This window comes from Bos grunniens, chromosome 28 (genome assembly GCF_055505025.1).
Source record: "Bos grunniens cultivar Pamir isolate PY7600 chromosome 28, Bosgru_T2T1.0, whole genome shotgun sequence".
NCBI lineage: Eukaryota > Metazoa > Chordata > Mammalia > Artiodactyla > Bovidae > Bos > Bos grunniens.
Window position 1 is genome coordinate 18126079 of NC_141192.1, and position 22543 is coordinate 18148621.

General features: G+C 51.7%; 1 protein-coding gene and 1 long non-coding RNA gene across 15 annotated transcripts in view; one reads left to right on the top strand and one right to left on the bottom strand.

Moving 5' to 3' along the window:
• CHST3 (carbohydrate sulfotransferase 3) overlaps positions 1–22543 on the bottom strand; it is a 37972-nt gene that overhangs the window by 14947 nt on the left and 482 nt on the right. The window contains exons 2-5 of one of the 14 annotated variants that reach the window (XM_086382159.1): positions 4500–4653; positions 3432–3644; positions 3035–3106; positions 2741–2907 (exon numbers count right to left, since the gene is read on the bottom strand). The gene's annotated coding sequence lies outside the window, so the exon portion shown is untranslated. Of the gene's footprint in view, positions 1–2740; positions 2908–3034; positions 3107–3431; positions 3645–4499; positions 4654–13676; positions 13772–22543 lie in introns of all 14 variants that reach the window. The other 13 variants (XM_086382168.1, XM_086382166.1, XM_086382163.1 and 10 more) reach the window with 13 other exon arrangements.
• Positions 1–22543, top strand: part of LOC147342942 (uncharacterized) — a 46371-nt gene that overhangs the window by 8794 nt on the left and 15034 nt on the right. The window lies entirely within an intron of this gene.

The window sequence follows — 22543 nt, forward strand, 5'->3', positions numbered from 1 at the left end:
ACACGGTGTCAATTTGGGCAAATGAAAAAGTTCTGGAGATAGACTGTGGTGAAGGCTGCACAACAGTGTGAATGCACTTAATGCCTCGGAACTGTGCACTTAAAAACGGTTAAATAATACATTTTATGGTATGTCTGTTTTCCATAGGGGAAAAAAGTGAATTTATAAACAATAGGCAGGGGAAGGAGGGCAGCGGAGGACTCCGGGAGGGTCTGTTGTTCATTCCTTGGACAGCAGCCCCGTATTGTGCTGTGCCCACAGCACCTGGCATGAGGCAGGGCTCGTAATGTTTGTGAGGCGAATGAATTGATTCATAACTGTCTCTAAGAGTTGGCTGTGGTTTCTCGTAGTTTTTCTTCCCCCATGCTACATGCCAATGCAGGAGACGTGAGACTCAGGTTCAGTTGATGGGTTGGGAAGATCCCCTGGAGGAGGGCATGGCAACCCACTCCAATATTCATGCCTGGAGAATGCCATGGACAGAGTAGCCTGGTGGGCTACAGTCCATAGGGTCGTACAGAGTTGGACAGACAGAAGCAACTTAGTGTGTGCGTGCACACACACACACACACACACACACACACACACACACATATATATATATAGAAAGGGAGAGAGACAGACAGACAGACAAGACAGCCTGGAAAAGCCTGAACAAATCATACAGGGACTCTCTCCACAACTGTGGCTTCTCTTGACTTCTTTGCTTTTACACGTTGACCTTGATGCCCTGTGACCTTAGGAAAGGAACTTAAACTCGATGGTCTCACTATTTGTCAGTGGGACACTTACAGCATCTATTGTACACTCAGTGGTCATGAGGAACCCAATGAGAAGATGCTAGTGCAGTGCCTAACCCAAGCCCAAGTCATGATAAATGGTCCTACTTAGGAACCGCTCACCCTGTCTTTAAAGGTACAGCAGATTCTGTGGCTTGTGATTGGTGGTGAGTACTGGATTGGTTGCAGTCGGGTGGGGTCTCAGTCTCCTACAAATACCAGGGTGAAGGAAAGTGATGACCTTACCACAGCTAGAAGTGTCCCTCAGGCAGAGCCAATATCCTCTCATTTATGGACAGCATTTGGCCCTGGGCATCTTATCCTCACTGTCAGCCTCATCTGGGGATAAACGTGCTGACTTTCCCTGTCCCAGGTACTATAGTCAGCCCCGAAGCAGCAGAGAAGCTGGAGAGAGACCCAGAAAGACAACAGGCAGAACCCTTAAGGATGCTCCCTCCCCAGCTTCCCTGTAGATCAGCGCTGCTCACAAATTCCACACGCCCCGCCTGGCCAGGAAGCTCTGAGTGTGCTGATGAGAGTGTGGTTGCAGAATGACAGGAGCCTGGGGTACAGGGGATCCCTGTGGAGGAGCCGGCTCCACTCTGGCTGCAGTGAACAGAGGCAGGAGGCCTCAGAGCTGTCAGGCTGGGGTCAAGTTGAATGCCAGTGGATTTTGCCCCCAGGACATAAATCATGCTGTCGGCAGCAGCTCAGGCCAGAGCCTTATACAAAGCAGCTTGACTTTCCAGCTCTCGTTGTACTTGCCTTCAGCAGTGCAAGTCTGAGAGGGTGTTTCTTTTGGAAAGGTCCAAGGGAAATCTGTCCTGTACCCTACCCCACCAATCAAGAAAAACATGGCTCTTGCCCTAAAAGTGCAGAATGTCAGAACTGGAAAGGGCTTGGAGATTTTCTTACCTACCGTTCCTCATTTTTCATCTGTAGCCATTCAGGCTCAGAGAGGGGAAGTGCTTCACGAAGGCATGACTGGATAGTGATGATACTTGAACCACTACAAGGTCTCCTGCCTCCCAGGTTAGTGATGGCCCTGCCCAACTTTATCACCCTGACTCTCATAGCTTCGCCCATCAAGAACCTCCAGCACAGGGTTGTCAGATAAACAGTACACATTCCACTCAGCAGTCCTATGCCCGGGGCAGACATCACTGATCAGTCATTGTCTTCTTTTCAGCTGAGACTAGATGTGGCCTCACACGCCTTCTCAGTGCAGTGCCAATCCATTAGAGCTGGCGTGTGAGATCAAATCAGCTTGCCTTTCCAACTTTATGGGATCCTTCCTGGCTACCAAACACAGTTCCTTACCACCCTTTGGTTTGCCATTCTGCCATCTGACATCACCCCCCAGTGCCAGCCAAGTTGCAAGCCTCCTCTTAAACAAACCCTCCATCTGAACATGCCTTGTAGATCTATCCTCCAAACCTTTGATCTAGCACATAAAACCCTTTCGGGTTTCCTGGTGGCTCAGTGGTAAAGAATCCACCCACCAATGTAGGAGATGCAGGTTAGATCCCTGGGTTAGGAAGATCCCCTGGAGAAGGAATACTAACTCCAGTATTCTTGCCTGAGAAATCCAATGGACAGAGGAGCCTGGTGGGCAACAGTCAACGGGGTCGCAAAGAGTGAGACATGACACAGCAGCTAAACAACAGTAACAGTAAAACCCTTTACTGAACAAAAGCACATATTATAATTAATGGTGAGGTCACTAAGAATAGTTAAAGCATCAAATGGGGGAGCAAAAAGTACTTTTGAAAAGAACTGCAATGGATACAAGGTTCTTATGATTCCACCTTCCTCCCTCGCTTGGCTTTTGCTTTCATGAACGAGAGTAGAGGTAGAGTTACAGAGAGCCTAGGACACTGCACAGAACTGCTGCCAATCCATCCCACACCATGGCTGGCAAAGCTCTTCACACGGCTAATTTTATATTCTTACTCACATACCTTTATATGTTTTCATGAATAAGAGCCAAAACTTTAAAAGTCTTAGGGCTTTCCTACAAAATGTTTCTTGGGTTTTGGGAAAACTTGGGCAAGTCCATAGGAGTGTGCCTTGAGTGTGAACATAATCTGCCATGGGTATTACAGCAGGGAAGGTTGAGGTCAGCTGCCTAAAGAAAGCATATAAAGGGCAAATCAAAATGGGGCGTGGTCCATTAGATTGAAGAACAAAATGTTCTTTAATATTCTGTGTGGGTGAAATTCTGGGCAAACAACTGGCAGAGACTTGGTACTCACCAGGTACCCACATGCTCTTTGCCTTCCCCAGCCCCTCTTGCAATTAGGTTGGGCCAGTGACCAGGTTTTGACCTGTGGGGATGGAGATAGGTTAAAGTGATGTCAGTCACTTGAAATCCTGGTCCTTAAATTGATCCCAGACACCCCCCGGGTCCTGTCTTCTCTTGCTATGGCAAGACTGGAGGCCACATGTTCCAACTGGCTTACTGCAAGGTGGAAGCGGCCCAGATCCTGAGCTGCTGCTCAGAAGCCACCCTGCCTGCATCAGATGGGATGCAAAATGAGCCTTTTTGTACGGCTGAGCCACCACGACAGGATTTCTGAGATGACTGGAAGAGAAAAAATCTCTCAGTACCTAGGCCCAGGATCCCCTTCCTGCTTTCTCCCACTGACTGACCTTCCTAAGGAGACTTCGAACCTTTCTGCACCTGGAGACTGTCCATGCAAGGGACAGATGGAGAGAGGGGAATTTCTTTTGCTGCCTGGTTTTTTCCCCCAGTCCTGCTGTCTTCAATGCAGAGGACACAGAATTTGGATCCTCCAGGGTAGTCCTCAGTCCCACAGTTTCCTCCAAGCTCCTTGCTGTTAACAGCAGGAAGGGACTTTATTCCTAGCAAAAACAACAACAGAAAAATCAGAAACCCAGCCTCTTCTCTTTTTCACCAGGGAGTTCTGCCTGCCCTCCCAGCACCAGCTCTGTGGGGGAGGAAGGGGCAGGAGAGAGGGCAGCCCCGGGGTCTTAGCCCACACTGACTACTGCTATTGTCTGGGCTGCTCCATGGCTGCCAAGGAGCCCATCTGTATCCAGCCCCTCCTGGAAAGGAGAGGCGGAGGCTGAGGGTGGGGAGAGAGGTCCAGGCTATCGATAGCTAACTGCTCCGAGGACTAAACACAGGCCCCATACTTGCAATCAGTCTTGGCTTGAGTGCCAGCTCTCCCATTTGACGATGATTTAGTCACTAAGTCATATCCAACTCTTGCGACCCCATGGACTGTAGCCCGCCAGGCTCCTCTGTCCATGGGATTCTCCAGGCAAGAATACTAGAGTGGGTTGCCATTTCCGTCTCCATTTATTTAAGCTCTCCCATTTATTCTCTAGTAATTTTAGGGAAGGTATTTAATCACTCTGAGCCTGGGTCATCCCCACAGGGTTGTCATGAACATCAGCTAAGCTGGTGTGAGGCTCTGAAAATAGAGAGGACGGCACACAGGCTGGTTGTTATTACAGGCTTGCACCAGTATGCGCCTGAGCCTGTCTGTGCTGACTGCACCGCTGGTTCACCCTCTGCGTGTACATCTCCCCCACAGCTGGGCTGTAGGCTGCTGCAGGGGATGGACACTGGCTGATTCCCTTCGCCTTTCCCTACAGAACCAGCCCAGAAAACTCTGGCCTGCTCTAGCTTTGCGGCTGCTGTTACTACTGGCCAAGCCTCTCCTTTGTAGCATGATTTGGAGGGACGCTTACCTAATGCATCAGGCCCCAGGCCTAGACACACCTGGGCAGGACGGTTGCCAGTTTTAGGCGTCTCAGCTGGGAGGGCAAGTCAGTTGCAGTTCCTGGGCCAAGTCGATCAGTTGGAAGTGACTGCGTGGAGCGCCGCGTTTGCAAAGGTCGATCTCTGCAGGAAGAGAGTATGGTGACTGCTTGGTGATATCTGCCGTGTCTAGAGGGGTAGCGTGCTGCTACGCATTTGCTGACTCTGCCTGAGCACTGCATTTCGGCCCTGACAGCACGTGAGAGTTATCTGGAGTTTCAGAAATTACTGAGGCCGGGGTCCCACCTCTAGAGATTACAATTGAGTTGGTCTGGGTATGGCTTGGGCATCAGTTGTTTAAAGCTCCCTAGGTGATGGAAGATTGAGAGCCACACCTTAGAGCACCCAGCTTCCTCTTAGAGAGCACCATCTCAGGGCATCTCAGCGGAGCCACTGCCCGGCGTGCACACTAGCTCAGCTTCAAGGCCAGACTGGCAGGGGAGTTGCTGACCGGGGCTCGATACCGGGTGAACATGCCAGTATTCTTGTTTTACTCAGGATACAGTGCTTGGAAGCTTCTAGGTTAGTGTTTGAGTGTTCTGTTTAAAACCAGCCACCCGATACCACGGCATACTGCTCAGCTGTAAAATGGCACAACTTAAATGAATTTGGGAGTATTGAGTGAACAAAGCCAGTTTTAAAAGGTGACATACTGCATGATTTCTTTTCTATAACATTCTTGAAATGACATTATAAGAGAGAAAAACAGATTGTTATTTTTAGGAGTTTAAGAAGGGGTGGGGGTGGAAAGGAAGTGGGCACAACTGTAATACAGCAACATGAGGGGTCCTTGTGGTGACGGAAATGTTCTGAACTTTGGCTGTATCAGCATCAGTATCCTGGTTGTGATATTGCAGGAGTTTTTCACCATTGGGGGAAACCAGGTAAAGGGTTCAAGGGATCTCTGTATTATTTCTTAAAACTGCATGTGTGTCTGTAATTATCTTGAAACAAAAGTGCAATTAAATAGAAAAAAAGAAAACTAGGTTTTGAGGAGATCTTTGTAAAATGCAGCGAGAAGTGAGAGATAAGAATGAGCAGAAATGCATTTCCCAGGGCAGGAGCAGCATAGGAGTTGAGTCCAGTTGGGAACTCCAAGTTTGGCTTTTTGGAATAGCAGGAACTGGCTACTCTCCTGGGGTCTATTCATGTGCAGGGACAAGCTTGGGGGAGGAAGCCCATCCTCAAAATAGGGGAAAAAGAAAGAGGGGGACAGGTCTCTGGAGGGATGACAGGACATCTGAGCCCCCGTCAGCTGGAAGAGCTGGTGTGGATGAGGTGCTCAAACTGGGCTGCCGCATGGCTCAGGGGTCCCAGGGAGGCCTGAGTAGGAGGGTCAGGCATGGTCCTGAAGCGAGGAGGTCTGGGCAGCATGTGAACTGTGCAGCACTGTCCTCAAGGTTGGTGATACCTGGCGATCCTGGGTTATCTCTGAACTGCTCATGGGCCTACCACGGGGCAGAGCAAGCGTCAGGATGTTTTGTGCCAATTCTGTAGCTCGCAAGCAAGGAGGAGGAGGAGAAGGGTTTGAGTAACTAAGGTGGAGTGTTTGAAAAGTGAATACATTTGGGAAAGTCCCTAGGGAGCCTCTGGCTGATAAATGCTGATAGTCAACCAGTAAATTCATTTCTTGAGTTCCTCCTTTGGGCCAAGCAAGGGAAGAGGCACTGGGAATAGAGGGGAGGAAGACAGTCTCTGCCCTAGGGGAGCTGAATCATAACAGAAGTTAATACTTCTAATGAAGCAGCTACTGTTCCAAGTACTTTACACACATGTATAAATGGAGTCCTCAGAACCACCTGTGAAGAAGGTGCCCCAGTGCCTTCACAGATAACAGTCACAGCTCTCCCCTCCCCCTCCATTAAAGCACTCAACTTGCACTCAGTTGTAAGGTAAAGCTGGGATTTGAACCCAGGAAGTCTGTCTCCGTAGTCCATGGACTCATCCACTGTCTTTAGCACTGAGCGGGCAGATTTGGCCAAAAGGCAGCAGCTGTGTGGCAGGGGGCAGATCAGAGTCCTGGCCAGGGACCGGTCTTCCAAGACCAATACCAACTTGTGCAACTCTGAACAACTCCGGGACCTCTTTATGTCTCACACGCCTTCTCTAAGACACGCATGGCCCTAAACACAAGGCTGCTGGAGGGCCTTCGAGGAAATGTGCTTTGGAGGCACCAGGCCATTGCTGGCCTCCCATGAAATGGGAGCTTAGCGGCCACCCCAGACTGGCTGCAGGTGACAGTGAGTAGAATGCTGCTCCTGGCCCCGGCCCTGTAGTTCCGCACTGCAGCTGGGCTGCTACAGGAGGGCCGGATTCCAGAGACTGAGTGGGCTTGAAAGTCTGAGGCAGCATCACGAAATGCAGAAGGAAGAAGAGGATGGCACCTTGTGGGCACCATTCCTTCAGAATCAAGTTCAAGCTCTTCCACGTGGTGTTCCACCTGGAGATAACCTGGCCCACACTAGCTTTCCAGTTGGTCTCCACACCTACCTCGCTGCAGCCTCCACCCTGGCCAAATGTACCCACGACTAGCAAAGGACGCAAAGACAGAACGTGGCAGAACTGAGATTTGAATCCATGTCTGGTTGGCTGCAAAGTAGGGGCTGTGTGGTGAGGTGGAGGGAGCATGGATTAAGGGGTCAGATGCACCTGAGTTCTTCCTATTCCAGCTCTGCCTTTGTGACCCCAAGTGAGTGCCTCACATTTCTGTGCCTTGTCTATAAAATACGGTTAGTAATATCCCTGTATTAACACCTTATCACAAACTTCGTAGCTTAAAAGCACATATTTATTATCTTGCAGTTCTGAATGTCAAGTCTAAGATCAGTTTTACTGGCCTAAAATCAACAGGCCTGTGCTCCTTCTGGAGTCTTGGGGAGACCTTCTTCCTTGCCTTTTCCCGCTCTCGTGGCTGCCTGTTTTCCATGGCTTGTGGGCCCCTTCATCTGCCTTCAAAGCCAGCAGTGACTGGTTGAGCTTTTCTTAATGCATTACTCAGGCCTCTTCTATAGTTAAATCTCCCTCTTATAAAAGACCCTGCTGATTTTACTGGGCCCACTTGGATAATCCAGGATAATCTTCTTATCTCAAAATCCTTAATCACACTGTAAAGTTCCTTTTACTATGTGGAATAACATGTCCGCAGATGTGGGGATTCATATGTGGAGATCTTGGGTGGGAGGCACATTATTCAGCCTCCCACAGCAGGTGCTACATGAAACGGGTCGCATCAAGTTAAATTCTCAGCGTGGTGTTTAACCAGTAGAAGACTGGTGATGTTTAATGTCAGCTGGGCACGAGAAGCACTTAGCTTTTACAAAATAGTGCCGGGGTTCACTCCGAAAATTTGGGGTTGGGGAAAGTGTCTATGCATTGGAGTTTTTATAAGCTCCCTAGTGACTCTGTTGGGCAGCCAGGGTAGGGCTGATTATAGTAAGCGCTGAATTCATGTCAGCAGTTATTCTTATTCCCACAGCTACTTAGCTCCGAGCCTCAGTGCCCAGGAGCTGTTCAATAGACGTTTGTTGAATTAGACTGAAGTGAATCATTCCTGGGGCCCCAAGCTATCCCTGGGATAGCATGGGAGGGGTGAGAGGGCTTCTCACTGCTGCATCACAGGGCCTGAAGAATGAGGTTCTGTGGGCAGACAGATGCCTCGGCCTCTGAATCAACCTCACACCCAGAAGTAGCTGCCTGGGGGGCTGGAGTCTCTCCTCCTCTCCGAAGTCCAGTCAAGGGGCCCAACCAGGCAGAATCCAGTCATCAACGGGCCATTGTTAATGGAACAGAGGGGGCTCTGTGCCCATTTAACACTTCTCTCCCTCACGAAGCTGCTCCCAGCTGAGGGCTGGCTTCTGGAGGACTGCGGAGCTGGGGAGGGGCCCCAAGGCTACGAAGGGAACGAGGGAGGATTCCGGGTGGGGGCTGAGCCCTCTGGTTGGAGGAGCAAAGGCAGCTTGGGACACAGGCCAGTCTCGTAAGTCAGCAGGGTGGAAAGTCTGGGCACTGAAGCGGCCACTCAGGCCAGGAAGAGTTTCCCATTAAAGCTGGGGATCCAGGGACAATGAAACCCACCAGACCCCAATGGGAGCCAGGGGACAGCTTTCTCTGTGGGGTGGTCACACTTGACCTACCTCCTTCCCTTTCCAAAAACAGAAAAGTGAAATCCACACGGTAAATGGTGCCTTTCATTGCCTATAGAACAGTGTTTTCAAAAGGGCTGGGAGGGTTTTATGTTCTGTGGGCTTGGGATTAATAGGCAGGCAATTCAACCAGGGCTGGGTATAAACGTCCTTTTGCTTAGCAGACCTTTTCTGTATTCAGGAGGGTGGATTTCAGGAGGATGGTGTTTAAGATCCCAAAGATAGTGCCTGATCAGTCTCCTCAAAAATGCCAGAGACCTACAGTTCTTGGGCTAAGGCACCAGCAATTCTCATCTGCTGAATATAGCAAATTCTCTGATCGTTTCTGCCAAGAGAGTACATTGCTTTAAAACATATTCTAGGAGGGTGGGATCTCAAAGATGGGGGCCTGGATCAGCAGCAGCACCTGGGAACTTGATAGAAATGCACATTCTTGCCGCGCCACCCCCCATTCCCAGCCCAAACCATCTCAATCAGAATCTCTCGGGGGTGGGCAGAGGACTGTGTTTATCAAGCTCTGCAGGTGATTCTGATGCACGCTCAAATTTGAAAATCACAGTTACAGAGCCATACGAAACTTCAGGTTGTGGAGTCAGTTTGGTAGGTTGGACAAGCTTTTTTTTTTTAAAGAACAGAACCATGAAGGCAGAAAATACCAGAGTGTATTACGGATCTCTAATAAGGATAAGCATGGGTCTCATAAGACTTTTGTTTCAGTGACGTGGATGTGTCTCTGTCTGAGGTTTTGGTCCCAAAAGATCGAAAGCTATTGTTCTAGAGCCAGAATGTACTACAGATAGTCCCGGACTTAAGACGGTTGACTTTTAAGATGGTGTGAAAGTGATACACATTTGGTAGAAACCATAATTGAATTGGGGCTAGGCTGTACAATCAGCTGGGGCTTCCAGTCAGCCACATGGTCAGGAGGGTAAACAACCGATACACTTAACAACCATTTACACCCACACAACCATTCTGTTTTAAACTTTCGGTAGAGCTCAATAAACTACAAGAGAAGTTCAACGCTTTCTTATAAAACAAGCTTTGTGCTAGATGACGCTGCCCAATTGTAGCATTCGAGCCACACTAATGTCAGGGTTCTGGACACGTTTAAGGCAGGCTAAGGTAAGCTATGATGTGTGGGAGATTAGGTGTATTACGTACATTTTCAATTTATGATGGATTTATTGGGATGCAACCTCATCATAAATCAAGGAGGATCTGTAATTCAGCCAACTCATTTTTTTGTCTAATTTGTCTGAATTGGGAGGTTTTAAAGGTTCCAGCATGAGAGTTCCCTTGCCCCGCACCAGACCCTCAAGTAGATTACTGAACAGATGAGGGGGCCTGCTTTGGGGGCAGACAGCCTCTTTACAACACCGGCCTATAGCTGAGTTAAACTGTGTGTTTCCCCCATGTTTATAAAACCTTCTGTCCCTCCACCGCTCCCCTTTCTTTATATATATATATATGCCTGAGACATATGTGGACCATAGGTAGTCAGTTACATCTGGGTAGTAGATTGAGGGGTGATTTGTTGCTTTCTTCTCAGTGTTTGTCCATTTTACTTGAATTCTGCATGCTGAACATCTTTCATTATTACAAAAATAAAACATATAAAGCCGAGGGTCCATCTCTGTGTGGAAATACAGAAAAGGAAAGCCACTGCCCAAGGCAGAGATAGTGCTGCCCGAAGGGCCACCCCTCCCCCATGCATGCTCTAGGGCTGAGCCCAGACCTCACAGGTGCCCAGAGCCCATTCCCTTAGAAGAAGAGCACTGCCCCCTCCCACGCTTCAAACTTGTCACCCTCTTAGAAAGCCCTTTGGCAGCTCCAGGTTCTCCAGGCAGCCCTTTGGACCCTGGTTGCCGCCCTTTCTTTCCTTAGCAGCTGAGAAAGGGAGGTTCCAAGAAGCTAAGTGGTCACCTACTTAGCTAAGCCCAAGGTCACCCAGCAGGAGGTACAAGGCTGTGAAGGGATGTGAAGGGCAAGTCTGCTGAAGGCCATTCTCAGGGACTGGGCTCAACTAGCGGCACTCATCTCTGCCTTGTGCCATTCTTGGCACTTTCAGATTCATTTTACTGTTTGCTGAACAGCACGGACTGAAGAAGAAAGGAGGGGAGGAGCAGGGAGGAAGGGAAGGGAGTAGAGGCGGGGAGAGGAAAGCGGGTGGGGAGAGGAGCACGCAGGTCTCTGGTTATACTCAGAATAGGAGTGAAGGATGCGCCCTATCTGTGTGCCCCTAGCGGACTCGGAACACTCAGTCTGGCCAAGAGGCGGCATGGTCTGGTCAGATCCCCATCGCCAGGCCCTGACCCCACAGGCCCCGGCTGCGGGCCCCCGCCCAGCCAGACCAGAGGGGAGAATGGACAAGGGGCAGCCTGGAGCCTGGAGGAGCCACTCGCTGTAGATGGGGACAACCTCGGGCTGGCTCCCTGGGGCTGCCGGGATGAGGGATGTGAGGGCCTCTGGCTATGCTGCGTGGGTGAATCCCAGGTGACCACTGAGGAGTGGGGGCTAGGACGTGGGCAGCCAGGGCAGCTCGTAAAGGACAGCTTATTTTACATTGGTGTGTAGCTGATTAAGTGTTGTGATAGTTTAAGGTGGACAGCAAAGGGACTCAGCCATACATATACACACATGTATCCACTCTCTCCCAAACTCCTCTCCCATCCGGGCGGCCACATAACACTGAGCAGAGATCCCTGTGCTATACGGTAGCTCCTTGCTGGTTAGCCATCTTATTTGCTTTACAGTGTTGTGTTGGTTTCTGCCATACAATGACATGAATCAGCCATAAATATACGTATATCCCCTCCCGCCCTGCCACCCCTATAGGTCATCGCAGAGCACCAGGCTGAGCTCCCTGTGGGTTGCCATTTTAAATATAGCAGTGTGTACATGTCGATCCCAAACTCCCTAACTATCTCTTCCCCCCAAGGCAAACCATAAGTTCTAAAACTGGACAATTTAAAAGCAGCTTATACACAAGAAACTGATAATGCTGGTTGCTTTCGAGGAAAGACCTGGGTGTCTGAGTCAGTCCTGGGAAAGAGGTTTCACCACCATGCATCCTTTTGTACCTTTCCAATTTTATACCGTGGGCCTAGATTAGTTACTTTGATAAAATTAATAAAACTAAAAATAAAATAAAAGCAGGTGCCAGTTTACTACCTGTAGAAGGAAAGGCAAAGTTCCTTTGAGGTGAGACTCTCATTTTGGAAGAGTCATCTGAACAGGCTTTTGAATTTAAGCAGAGGCAAAGCCAGAATCCCATCCCAGAAGGAAAACTTGGGGGCGGTGAGAAGCAAAACTACCCCTACAGCCGAACTTAACAGTCTGCTTTCTCTGTGAGAAAAGTGACAGCTCTCCAGAAATTATTTCTTTAGTGACTGGGCCTGAGACTGACAAGATGGGAGGAGCTGGCTTGGGTCCCCTCCCTCCTGTGCGGAGAGGAAGTGCCAGGAGGAGCCACCCTGCAGACAGTGGAGTCCTGGGGGATTCCCAGACATGCCTGGGGGAGGGGGGACAAGTGGACTTGTGCTCACCACGTGGGCCTCGGGCATTAAAGGGGACAAGGGACCCCTCAAGGCTGCAGACCCCATAGACCTCTGGGAATGTGGCACCTGTCTGCTGAGAGTAAGGCGGGGGTAACATGTTGGGTAATCACTGAGGCAGGGCCTCTGGTGGAGGCCTCTTGTTTCCTGGCCCTTCCCCAAGCAGGCAGTGTCAGGGCCAGGGTGGGGCTGGCACTCAAGCAGAGAAGGAACCTGCTCCCCTCCAAAGCCTGGGGAGAAGCTCTATGGCTTCAAAAGTGCTCCCAGAGAAATAGTGACTCATGGCCCAAGGGAATCAAAGCTTTTCTCACCCCAGAGGTTATTCATCCTGCAACACAGGGATCTGGTGATGACAGATGAATCAGAAATACTAGTCTGAGAGCAGCCAGCCTGTGTGGCTCAGTGTCAGAGGGCAGGCTAACCCCTCCCTCTTCCCGTTGGTCTCTTAGCAAAAGGGAGACTTAGGAGTCTCAGTCCCTCCGTTTTCCTGCCAAAGGAGTTCCAGCGCACCAGAAAACTTCTCTAAGCTTCAGCGTCCTAACCTGTGAATTGGGAAGAACTGTGCCCCTCTAGCTAGGTTGTGGTGTGGGTGAGAGGGTGCCACTCAGCACAGGGCTGGCCACCAGCCCCTCCTGCTGGCTGGGAGGGCGTGGGGAGTGGCAGCAGCAGCTGCAGCAGCCTGGCATCCTGTGCCGTGGACTGGGTTGAGGAAGCTGGCACTCGCCCCTCGCTTGACTCATACTCCTTTTCCAGGTCAGGCCCACCAAAACCAGGACAGACACACCGCCCACCCCACCCCCCACCCCGCTCCGAGCCCCGGTGCTCCTTCCAGTGGGAAGAGTCTCACCCCAAATGGCCACGTCAGCAGGGTTTGCTCAGCCAAGGAACCTGGGAGCTCTCTGTTACTTCTTATATATATTCACAACCTCCAACAAGCTCTGGGGAGTGACCCACACTCTTGAGATGAAAATTCTCCTGGAATTTCCTGTCTGCACTGCATCATTCGGCAGACATAGGTTCGGTACACCCCACCTTCTATGATTGTCCAGTGGCTTTACTTGAGCCCGGAGTGGCTAAGTACACCTGGAATAGGAGAGCCAAGGGTTTGAATTCTGGCTATGTGACCTTGGACAAGTCACCTAGCCTTCTGGGCCTCAGGGATGGCATCTATAAAATGGGGCTACTTCATGCAATCAGATTGACGCAAATAAATCACTTAACCTGAGGACGCCTAGTACATAAAGAGCTCGCAGATTCTCAGCTGTACCTTCCAAGAAGGCGGAGGCTGCTGGCACCTGGCATAGTGCTGGGCACACTTTTACTTTTAAGAAGTGATTCCAGTGGAATAGCAGCACCATTCTTAAGGGAAAAGCAGCTCTAAAACTTCAACCCAGCAGTCTCTTCTCACCCAAGATTCCAGTCGCAGGCTTGGCATGGAGGTCCTTTTGGAAGCTCTTTATGCCCATCATCACTTCCAGAAGCTCCTGCCGCATCCAGGTGGGGCTGGAGTGGGAGGGGGGCAGTGGGAAGATGGGAGACAGAGGTTGGGGAGAGCTCAGGGCAGGAAGCCGGGGAGCTGACCTGGTCCTGCTACCTGGGTGTGCAGGTGCCCTTGCAAGGCTCTGGGCACGAGAAATGGCAGGTGGGCAGCACACAGCAAAACTCAGTGATGCCATGTTTTCCCAGAGTGACTCAACAGCTTGTCCCTGGGCTCTGAACAGTGAGCGGTGTGCTGTGGCTCCGGGGCATCCTCATCTCCTTGCCTGAACCTTTCCTTCCCTGTTACCACCCTCTCCAGCCTAGGGACCCATGGCTCTTCTACCCATGCTCTGCTTCTGGCCGTGAGCCCCGGCCCAGGGGAGGTCCCCAGGCTGCCTCCGTCATGTCTCTCTAATCTCCGTGTTGAAGAAAGACCTAAGCGCCAGACAGACCTGCGTTTTACTACTGCCTCTGCTTCTACCTGGCCGAGTGACCTTGGGCAGGCTACCCTACCTCTCTGAGCCTCAGTTGCCTCATCTATAAAATGGAGGCAGTGCTAATAATTTTGTTTTATTAGTTGTAGGTTGCTTAGTGAGAAGGTTTGTAAAGTGATTGGCATACAGCGGGTGTTTAGCAAACAGAAAGCTTGACCTCCAAAGGCCTCTATGATCTGACCTCAATTTACTTTGCTAGTTGCCTTAAAAAATAAAAGGATGATAGGTCACTCTTCATTTTATTCTCCTATCACCGCCATGTTCAGTTCAGTTCAGTTGCTCAGTCGTGTCCGACTCTTGTGACCCCATGAATCGCAGCACGCCAGGCCTCCCTGTCCATCACCAACTCCTGGAGCTCACCGCCATGTAGTGGATACTATTAGTATCTCCATTTTACAGGTGATAAAAGTGAGGCATAGAGAGGCTAAGCAGCTTGGCCATGGTCACACAGCAGTGACTGCGGACGGAGGCTCCTCATGCAGACAGCCTGGCTCCAGAGCTTGCACGTGTAACCACCTCCTCCCTGTCTCTTCTCTCTCTCTCTTCTTCGTCCATCCCACACACTGCAGTTCAGTGCAGCTAGACTCCTCACCCACCTCTGCACTCGATCTGAACCTGCCCATACCTGTGCTTGCTGCCCGGGCTCGCCTCTTTGCGCTGGAAGCCCACCTGCTCTGTGAAACCATCCCCAGATCCTCCCTCATGTGCACCTGTGTGGGCTCATTACCGTTGGACTCCAAGGTGGTTATTCGTGCCCAGGTGTCCTGCCCTCTTCTAGCCTGGAGGCACCTTCTGCCCGGCGTGGTGTCAGGCATGAGCAGGCACCCAAGGCCAGAGCACCCTGGTCAGAGCACCACACGTGTGCTCCCTGGGTGGCGTGGAGGGGAGCCCAGCACTAAGGGCCCTCCTACTTCTGCGAGGACAGCTCAGAGGCTGCAGCTGGAACCACCCCCAGGAGGCATCTTGCCAGCTGGGCTTCTGTGACTCTGCTCGGGGAAAAGGGCTTACTCATGGGGGCTTCTGCGGCCGAGAGGGTTGGGTTTGAGACCCAGAAGAAGATGAATGGACGTCCGTCCAGTGAGGGGAAAGGACTGAGAACTGCGTGCTGTTAGGGCCCATACTGCACAGTCTGCTTAACTCCAAAGGGTCTCTTGGAGGGTTTCAGGCCCATCCTCGGGATCCCAGCCCAGAGCCCACAGGGTAGTGACCACAAGAGGCAATCCACCCAGGGTCCCACTCTCCCATTCCTTCCTGGTCCCATACAGGGCCTCTGGTCCACATCAGCTGCCCTCTCCCACTCACTATGACTCCACCACCTCTGCCTAGACTCAGATCCCTCCCTAACAGCAGCATCCTCTCCTGGGAGACTGGGCACTGTCCCATGCCTCCTTCCTCCTGGGGCCCAGTGTCACACCCATCATTTGTGCTCCCCAGTCAGGCATGGGTGCTCAGTGCTTGCCGGGGGCTGCACGGGACACTGGAGACACGTGAGAACAAGGCAGACTCTGTCCTGCTCACAGAGCTCACTGCCCGGTGGAGACCACAGAGCACAAAAGCAGCTGGCGCAACAGAGCAAGGCAGAGTGTGAGGATGGGGACGTGCAGGCAGCCACAGAGAGGGCCACTGACGGAGGCTTCTAGAAGGAGACATCTAAGCTGAGGCCTGAGGGTGAAGGCAGCTGGCCATGAGAAAAGAAGGAAGGAGAGAGTGTTGTGAGTAGGGTGTACCCTGGTCACAGTAACGAGAGGACTGTCCCGCTGAGCCGTTCCGCCCCTCCAGTCGAGGCTCCAGCAAGGTGGATACACCCAGGGTCAGGAGCACTGACTCTGGAGTGAGGCAGCAGGGCTCAGACCCAGCTCTGCGCTCACCAGCAGCGGGGTCCCAGCAACTTCCCCGTCTGTCTGGTTCTGTCTGCCGGTCTGTACAACGGTGATCACACGGTACCTGCTGCCAGAGCTTCCAGTGAAGACTCTGAATGTGGGCCCCGACAGCACTAATTAAGCACAGGGTGTGCAGCCAACTGTTAGCACCAGCTATCTCCTGTGTCCCCAGCCCCAAGGCCTCTGCGCCAGATGCATAAGGAGGTGGAAAAGTGAAAGGGCAGTGGCATCTGTCAAAGGCAGAAGAGGACGGGTCCTGACCTCTGTGGTCACAGAGGCTTTTATTTCTTTATCCTGTGAGGATAACCTCCCCTTCCTGGTTCTAGGTTTGCAATAATCTTGGGCCTCTTCAGGCCTGTCTGTCCTAACCCTGCAGATTCAGGGCCCCAGCCTCTTCAGACGGCCCCGCCCACCCACCTCAGAAGTTGTGAAATGCTTTGCTGAAAATCATGCAGTCTCAGCCAGGGGGGTGGCCCAGTTTGTTTTCAAAATATTTCCTCTGATAGTGCTATTTTGGCTCAGACATGTTAGCACTTTGCAGAATCCTGCAGATGGCGAGGCAGCTGGAGCGGAGAGGAGGAGGGAAGCAGGGAAGGGAGTGGGAGAGGCCCCGGGCCAGGGCTCAGGTAGCTGTAGGGGCCCGCCTGGGCACGGGTGTCACGTGGCATGCTGGGACAGGCGCACACAGGATGGGATCGGGCCAGCCTGTAGCGGGGAGCTTTCAACTGTCTAAGCTGTGGAGCCTTCTTATGAACCAGAACTTTCCTAGGAAACCCAATATGTAGAACAGATAAATGGGGGAGAGGCCTGGAACCCCCCTCCATCAGGCCTCTGAGGGGTCCTTGTTGAACTCCGGGGTGCCATGAAACCCAGGGTGAAAACTGATGCTGCTAAAGGAATCATAACCTTCTCTGGGGGAGTCAGTGCCCACATTGTTCTAAAATAAAGATCTTCCTAAGGGAAAGTGGAATGATCTTCCTAATAAGTTCTAATTCAAGCCTAGTACAGAGAATGCCATGCATCCTGAGAACCAGGACTCAGAAAGTGCAAAGTGACTGATCCTATTTGCTGACAAGTTTGTGAGCACCTCTCTGGGAGGTCTTGCGTACTTGGGCCTGAGTGTGTGGGGCAAAGAGTATGTGGTGAGCAATAGTTAGGGCACATTTCTAAACTCCTCACAAATACAAATTCATTTATAGCCTTATTACTTATAACCTATTACCATCCCCCCTTTTCTAGGAAACTAAGGCCCAGAGAGGTTAAGTAACTTGTCCACGGTCACACAGCTACTAAGTCGTACAGAGGGCACTATCTCATAATTTGTCTTTTGGGATGAGTGTATTGCTGTGCTTATCTTTCTCTCTCTCTGTGTATGTGTGAGTGTACTCTGGCCCATAGTGATTTGTGTTAATCTGTGAGTATGTGGGCTTGCAGTCTCTTTTCCAAGACTGCAAGCCACAGGGCTTACCCCTTAACTTGCCTCTCAGAAGCCTGGCAACCACAGGACAAAGGGCTCCGGCATGGGGGCAGGACCAGTCTAGGGCTGGTGCCCATTCCCCGGATCCCAGGGGGTTCAGTTTGCTGACCTGGTAGGCACAGCCACAACAGTGGGAAGCCCCCCCTCCCCCGGCCACTCCCTGTGACTGAAGCGGAGTCCTGAACTGGCAGTCCCACTGGGGAGCTACCCCCATCCTGGCAACCTGGTTCGTCCCTTCTTACCGGACGCTGGGTTTGGAGTGGGTCAGCTGAATCAAAGGAAGGTATTAACGTATCACGAGTTTACTTCCTACCCCCCCAGACAGAGAACTTATAAGAGTGCTTGAGCCTCTTGAAAACACTGTTGTGAACTCACACCACCAGCACCCTAAACAGGGCCTAAGCTGATAGAACTCTGCTCAAAAGCAAAGACCCCTGACCCCTGACCTGCTGGTTAGTCCAGGAAGCCCCACAATGTAAACGGGGTTTTGAGGGTTTCTTCACATGTGAGCCCACCTTGGAGAAAATCAGCTTTGCTCCATTCACTCTAAACTGATGATTAAGATGCAAATCTTTCTTAGATGCCACAAAATTGGAAAAAGCCCCACCATTCTTCATCATCAAAGTCAAACTCACCACGAGAGACCACCCTGCCTTGCTGAGCAGGGCGGAAGCGGGGAGACTTGCTCAGACGGAGCAGGGCTGTGCCGGAGCCTCGGGCGGTCTCCTCTCCCACAAGCTCCTGTTTCCCCAGCCACCAGTGTGCCAGCATCCCGCAGCACAAGGCCAGGCCGGAGGTGGGGGTGTTCCCTGACTTTTGAGGCTCCCAAAGGCAAGGAGGAGGGGCTGGACGGGCAGAGGCAGGAAGGAGGGACCTGGTGAGGCCCCCAGTGAGCCAGGTGAAAGCACGGAGGCCAAGACAGAGCTTCCCAGGCCAGCTGTTTACTTGCGGCATTCAGGAGAGGCTGAGCTGGGGACTAACTGGCTTATTTATTTTCCACACTTTTCCCTTCAAGTCCTTTTCAGAGAGCCTTCTGGAATTCCACTGATAAATTTCCCAGAGCGCAAACAACCATGGTCCCTCAGCACATAGCCATCTTTGTGGGGCAGGAGGGTAAGGGGAGGCATGGAGGTGGGGAGAGGCATAGAGAAGGAGAGATGGGCTGTAGAGACCTGAAGTTACTGGTGCTCAGGGGCTCCCATGGCCTGCATGCCCCTCCTTCCAAGCTTGCAGAAGCAGGGATGTGCTGGGGTGTGCGGGAGCAACTGCCAGATTTAGGTCGATGAAGACAAAGGCGGAGACCTTCAAGCACAGAACAGGCTGTCCAGCCTACCAGGGGCACAAGCCGTGGAATCTGCAAGCTCAGAGCAGGACAGGCAGCGTAGCTACCACCTGTTTAAGCATCAGACAAGAAAAGGGGACAAGTATTTCTGTTTAAAGAATGAAAAGGAGAGCTGTTTTCCTTTCTTCCTGCATGACTTCGTGAAGGGCAGAGGCCCGTCTGAGCATTTCCACATGACTGATACTTGGCTCCCTGCTTTATCACTTTCCAGCAGAGGCACTCACAGCTGCTCCCTGGTCTTCACCCATCCTCTGAGAAAGTCCCTAAGTACCGCCGTGTGTCACACACTGGAATGGAGCCAGGGGACAAAGATGAATAACCCCACCCTTTGGATGGGGCAGCTTCTCCCCATGCCCAGTCTCCCAGCTTCCATCCTGACAGTGAGTCCACGCCACAGTGAAGCAGGGAGAGGGCTCCAGTATCTATGCAGCTCAGCACTATAAAGGCTCTGGCACTCACCCAGGTGGGCTTACTGTGGAAGGTGGGCAAGGCTGGCTGGGCTGTGCTTATCCTCTGCCCCTTGTTTAAGGTTGCCAGCTTTCCCCATACCATGAACATCTGTATCAGAGGCACTGGGGGTAGAGATGGGGGTAGGCAGTGCTGTGGCGACTCTGCTCCAGCAGGGGTACCCCCTCTCAGCCCTGGGGCTAGGGAGATAGAGTACCAACCAGGCAGAGAACACAGCTGTCGCTAAGTGCCTGGAAGGGAGTCCTGAAGGCAGCATAATTCACATTTGCTGTTGTTCAGTTGCTAAGTCATGTCCGACTCTTTGTGACCCCATGAACTGCAGCATGCCAGGCTTCCCTGTCCTTCACTGTCTCCTGGAGTTTGTTCAGATTCATGTTCATTGAGTTAGTGATGCTATCTAACCACCTCATCCCCTGCAGCCCTCTTCTCCTTTTGCCTTCAATCTGTCCCAGCATTAGGGTCTTTTCAGTGAGTTTTTTCTTCGCATCAGTTGGCCAAAGTATTGGAGCTTCAGCATCAGTCCTTCCAATGAATATTTAGGACCGATTTCCTTTAAGATGGATTGGTTTGATCTCCTTGCTGTCCAAGGGACTCTCAACTTACACTTCCTTCTTAGCTTTGTGACCTTGGGCAGCCACCGCACCCCTCTGAGCCTCATTTCCTCATCTGCAAAGTGGAACGGTAACTGCTGTCCCTCTGTGGGGGTTGTGTGAGAAAGCGTAAGCTGGGGACCAGACAGCCATGTGGTTATCACAGCCCTGGCTATCTCAGCTCTGCCTGTCCATCTCTCCTGAGGACCAGACAGTGCCACGGAGTGTAGCTCTCGTGGGGGTGTGTGGGGTTGGGGGAAAGGACCTGCCCATGGATATTCAGGGAGGGCTGATTTTCCTGTGTAATAGGAAAAGACCAGAAGGGGAAAAGAACATAGTAATCCATTTGATGATGTTTACCTGGCAGTTTCTGCCAAACTTGTGACTTGTATGGTCACAGTGGTAGCTTTGTCCCCATTTCTCAGATAAGCAATGAATCATCTCTCACTGGAATTACCCTCATATCTGCCCCACAATCACTCCCAGGCCCCCTCTGTTTCCCGACTCCAGATGCATATGGAAGGCTGTAGCAGCCTGATGGCACCTATCCTTTGATTTCCATGATCCACGGTATAAGCCAGGTTGGGCAGAGTGAGTATAAAAAGAGGACTGCAGTCAGGGGCCCCAGGACCCAGTAAGTGCTTCAGTGTTGCTTCCTTGTTGCTATGGAGAACCAGTTAGGGACCTTAGAGGCAGCTGGGCGTGGTGGAAGCAGCATGGGTTCCTGAGTCAGACTGTCCAGTTTCAAATCCTGGCTTTGTTCCCTCACCAGCTGTGTGACCCCCAAAACGTTACTTAACTTTTCTGAACCTCAGTTTCCTAATCTGTAAAATGGTGATAAGATGCTATTTATCGGGAGGTAATGTAGAGCTCGTGACTCACAGAAGACATAATTAAGGTGGAAAGGTGATATGGGAAGGGACTGGCTGCAGCACTCCCCCTGAGACTGGGGGTGGCCAAGCCCAGATTGCACTCTCGTCTGGGACCACATTCCTGGGTGCTGCCCACAAACTTTGCTAATTTCAGCATTAAGACCATTTAGATACTTGAAATGCACACCAAACCTAGTGACAAGGGGTGAGGGTGGGGGTGGGGAACGACACATTTCTTTCTGATTACACGGCCAAGTCGCCACCGCATCGTTGCATGTTCCCAATTCCATGCCAGTAGGGAATCAGTCCCAAGATTGCTTGCAATCCCAGTTCCGGGAACATGAGATGTTTCCACTCCTCTGGGAAGCTCATGCCAGCTGGTGCAGAGGAACCCACCCAGTACTCGGTACAGGGACTGTGACCACGCTTCCACCTGCTGCCACCAAAGAACCAGGCCACTGATGCAGGACACAGCTCCTGGATCCTTCATGAGAATTCATCTCCTTCCAGGGCAGTAGGAGCCAGGAAGAAGATCCCACGACACTCCCAGCTTAGCCAGATGCAGACATGGAGCCTTTCTTACTGCCCCTCTTAGGGAAGCAGAGGCCAGTGTTGAAACTCAGGCCCCCAGTGCCAGCCCACAGGGCACAATGGAATGTGCTACTTGGGCTAAACGGATCAAGCAGGGCTCCCTGGAACCACTCAGGGCCCCGTCCTCTGCCGAAAAACCACTTCCAACCCATCTGAGGCCACCTGGCTTGGCTCATAGAATGTCCCTAACACATGTAAATTATGGGTGTCATTGTTCGACAACTATTTATTGAGTACCAGCGACATGCTTGGCACTGTACTAGATCCAGGACAACCTTTGAAACGTCCTGGAGTCCCAGGACACCAGGGTATCCAAAATCAGATACAACTTCAGTTGCAGTGAAAATAAGACTTCAGGACCGCCATGCTTTCTCCACAAACTCAGTCTTAAACATCCCCTACCACGTTTTACGGGCTTCCCTGGTGGCTCAGACGGTAAATCGTCTACCTACAATGCGGTAGACCCGGGTTCAGTCCCTGGGTCGGGAAGATCTCCTGGAGAAGGCAATGGCACCCCACTCCAGTATTCTTGCCTGGAAAATCCCATGGACTAAGAAGCCTGGTAGGCTACAGTCCATGGGGTTGCAAAGAGTCGGACTTCCCTTTCCCTTTCACCACGTTTTACACACACACGGCCGGAATCTCCTCAGCCCATCCCCTGGAAGTCCCTGTGAGGAAGCACATCCGCTCGGGGGAAGGGTCTGTGCTTCCCTCTCAGGCCCTGTCACTGCCACCACCCAGCTGTCCAGGGCATCACTGCCTGCCAGTCTTCTCTGCTCACAGACCCTAACACTGGCGGATCTGAGTTTATGAATCACTCCCTCCTTTCTCCCGGCCTCGCCTCCGGAAGGACGGCGCACACCCAGACACATCAACCAGACACTGAGTTTCCACACCAAACTCAATCCTGACGAACCCGGAGAGCCGACTGCAATGTCTGATTTCTCCTCCCCACTCCTCAGTCAGCCTCGAGGTGCTGGCCACGACTTTTCAAAGCCAAGGCAGCCCCTCTCCTGGCCAGTCTCGCTTTGGGGACGCCTCACTGTGGGGCAGCAGACAAAGACAGTGGATTTACTTGAGGG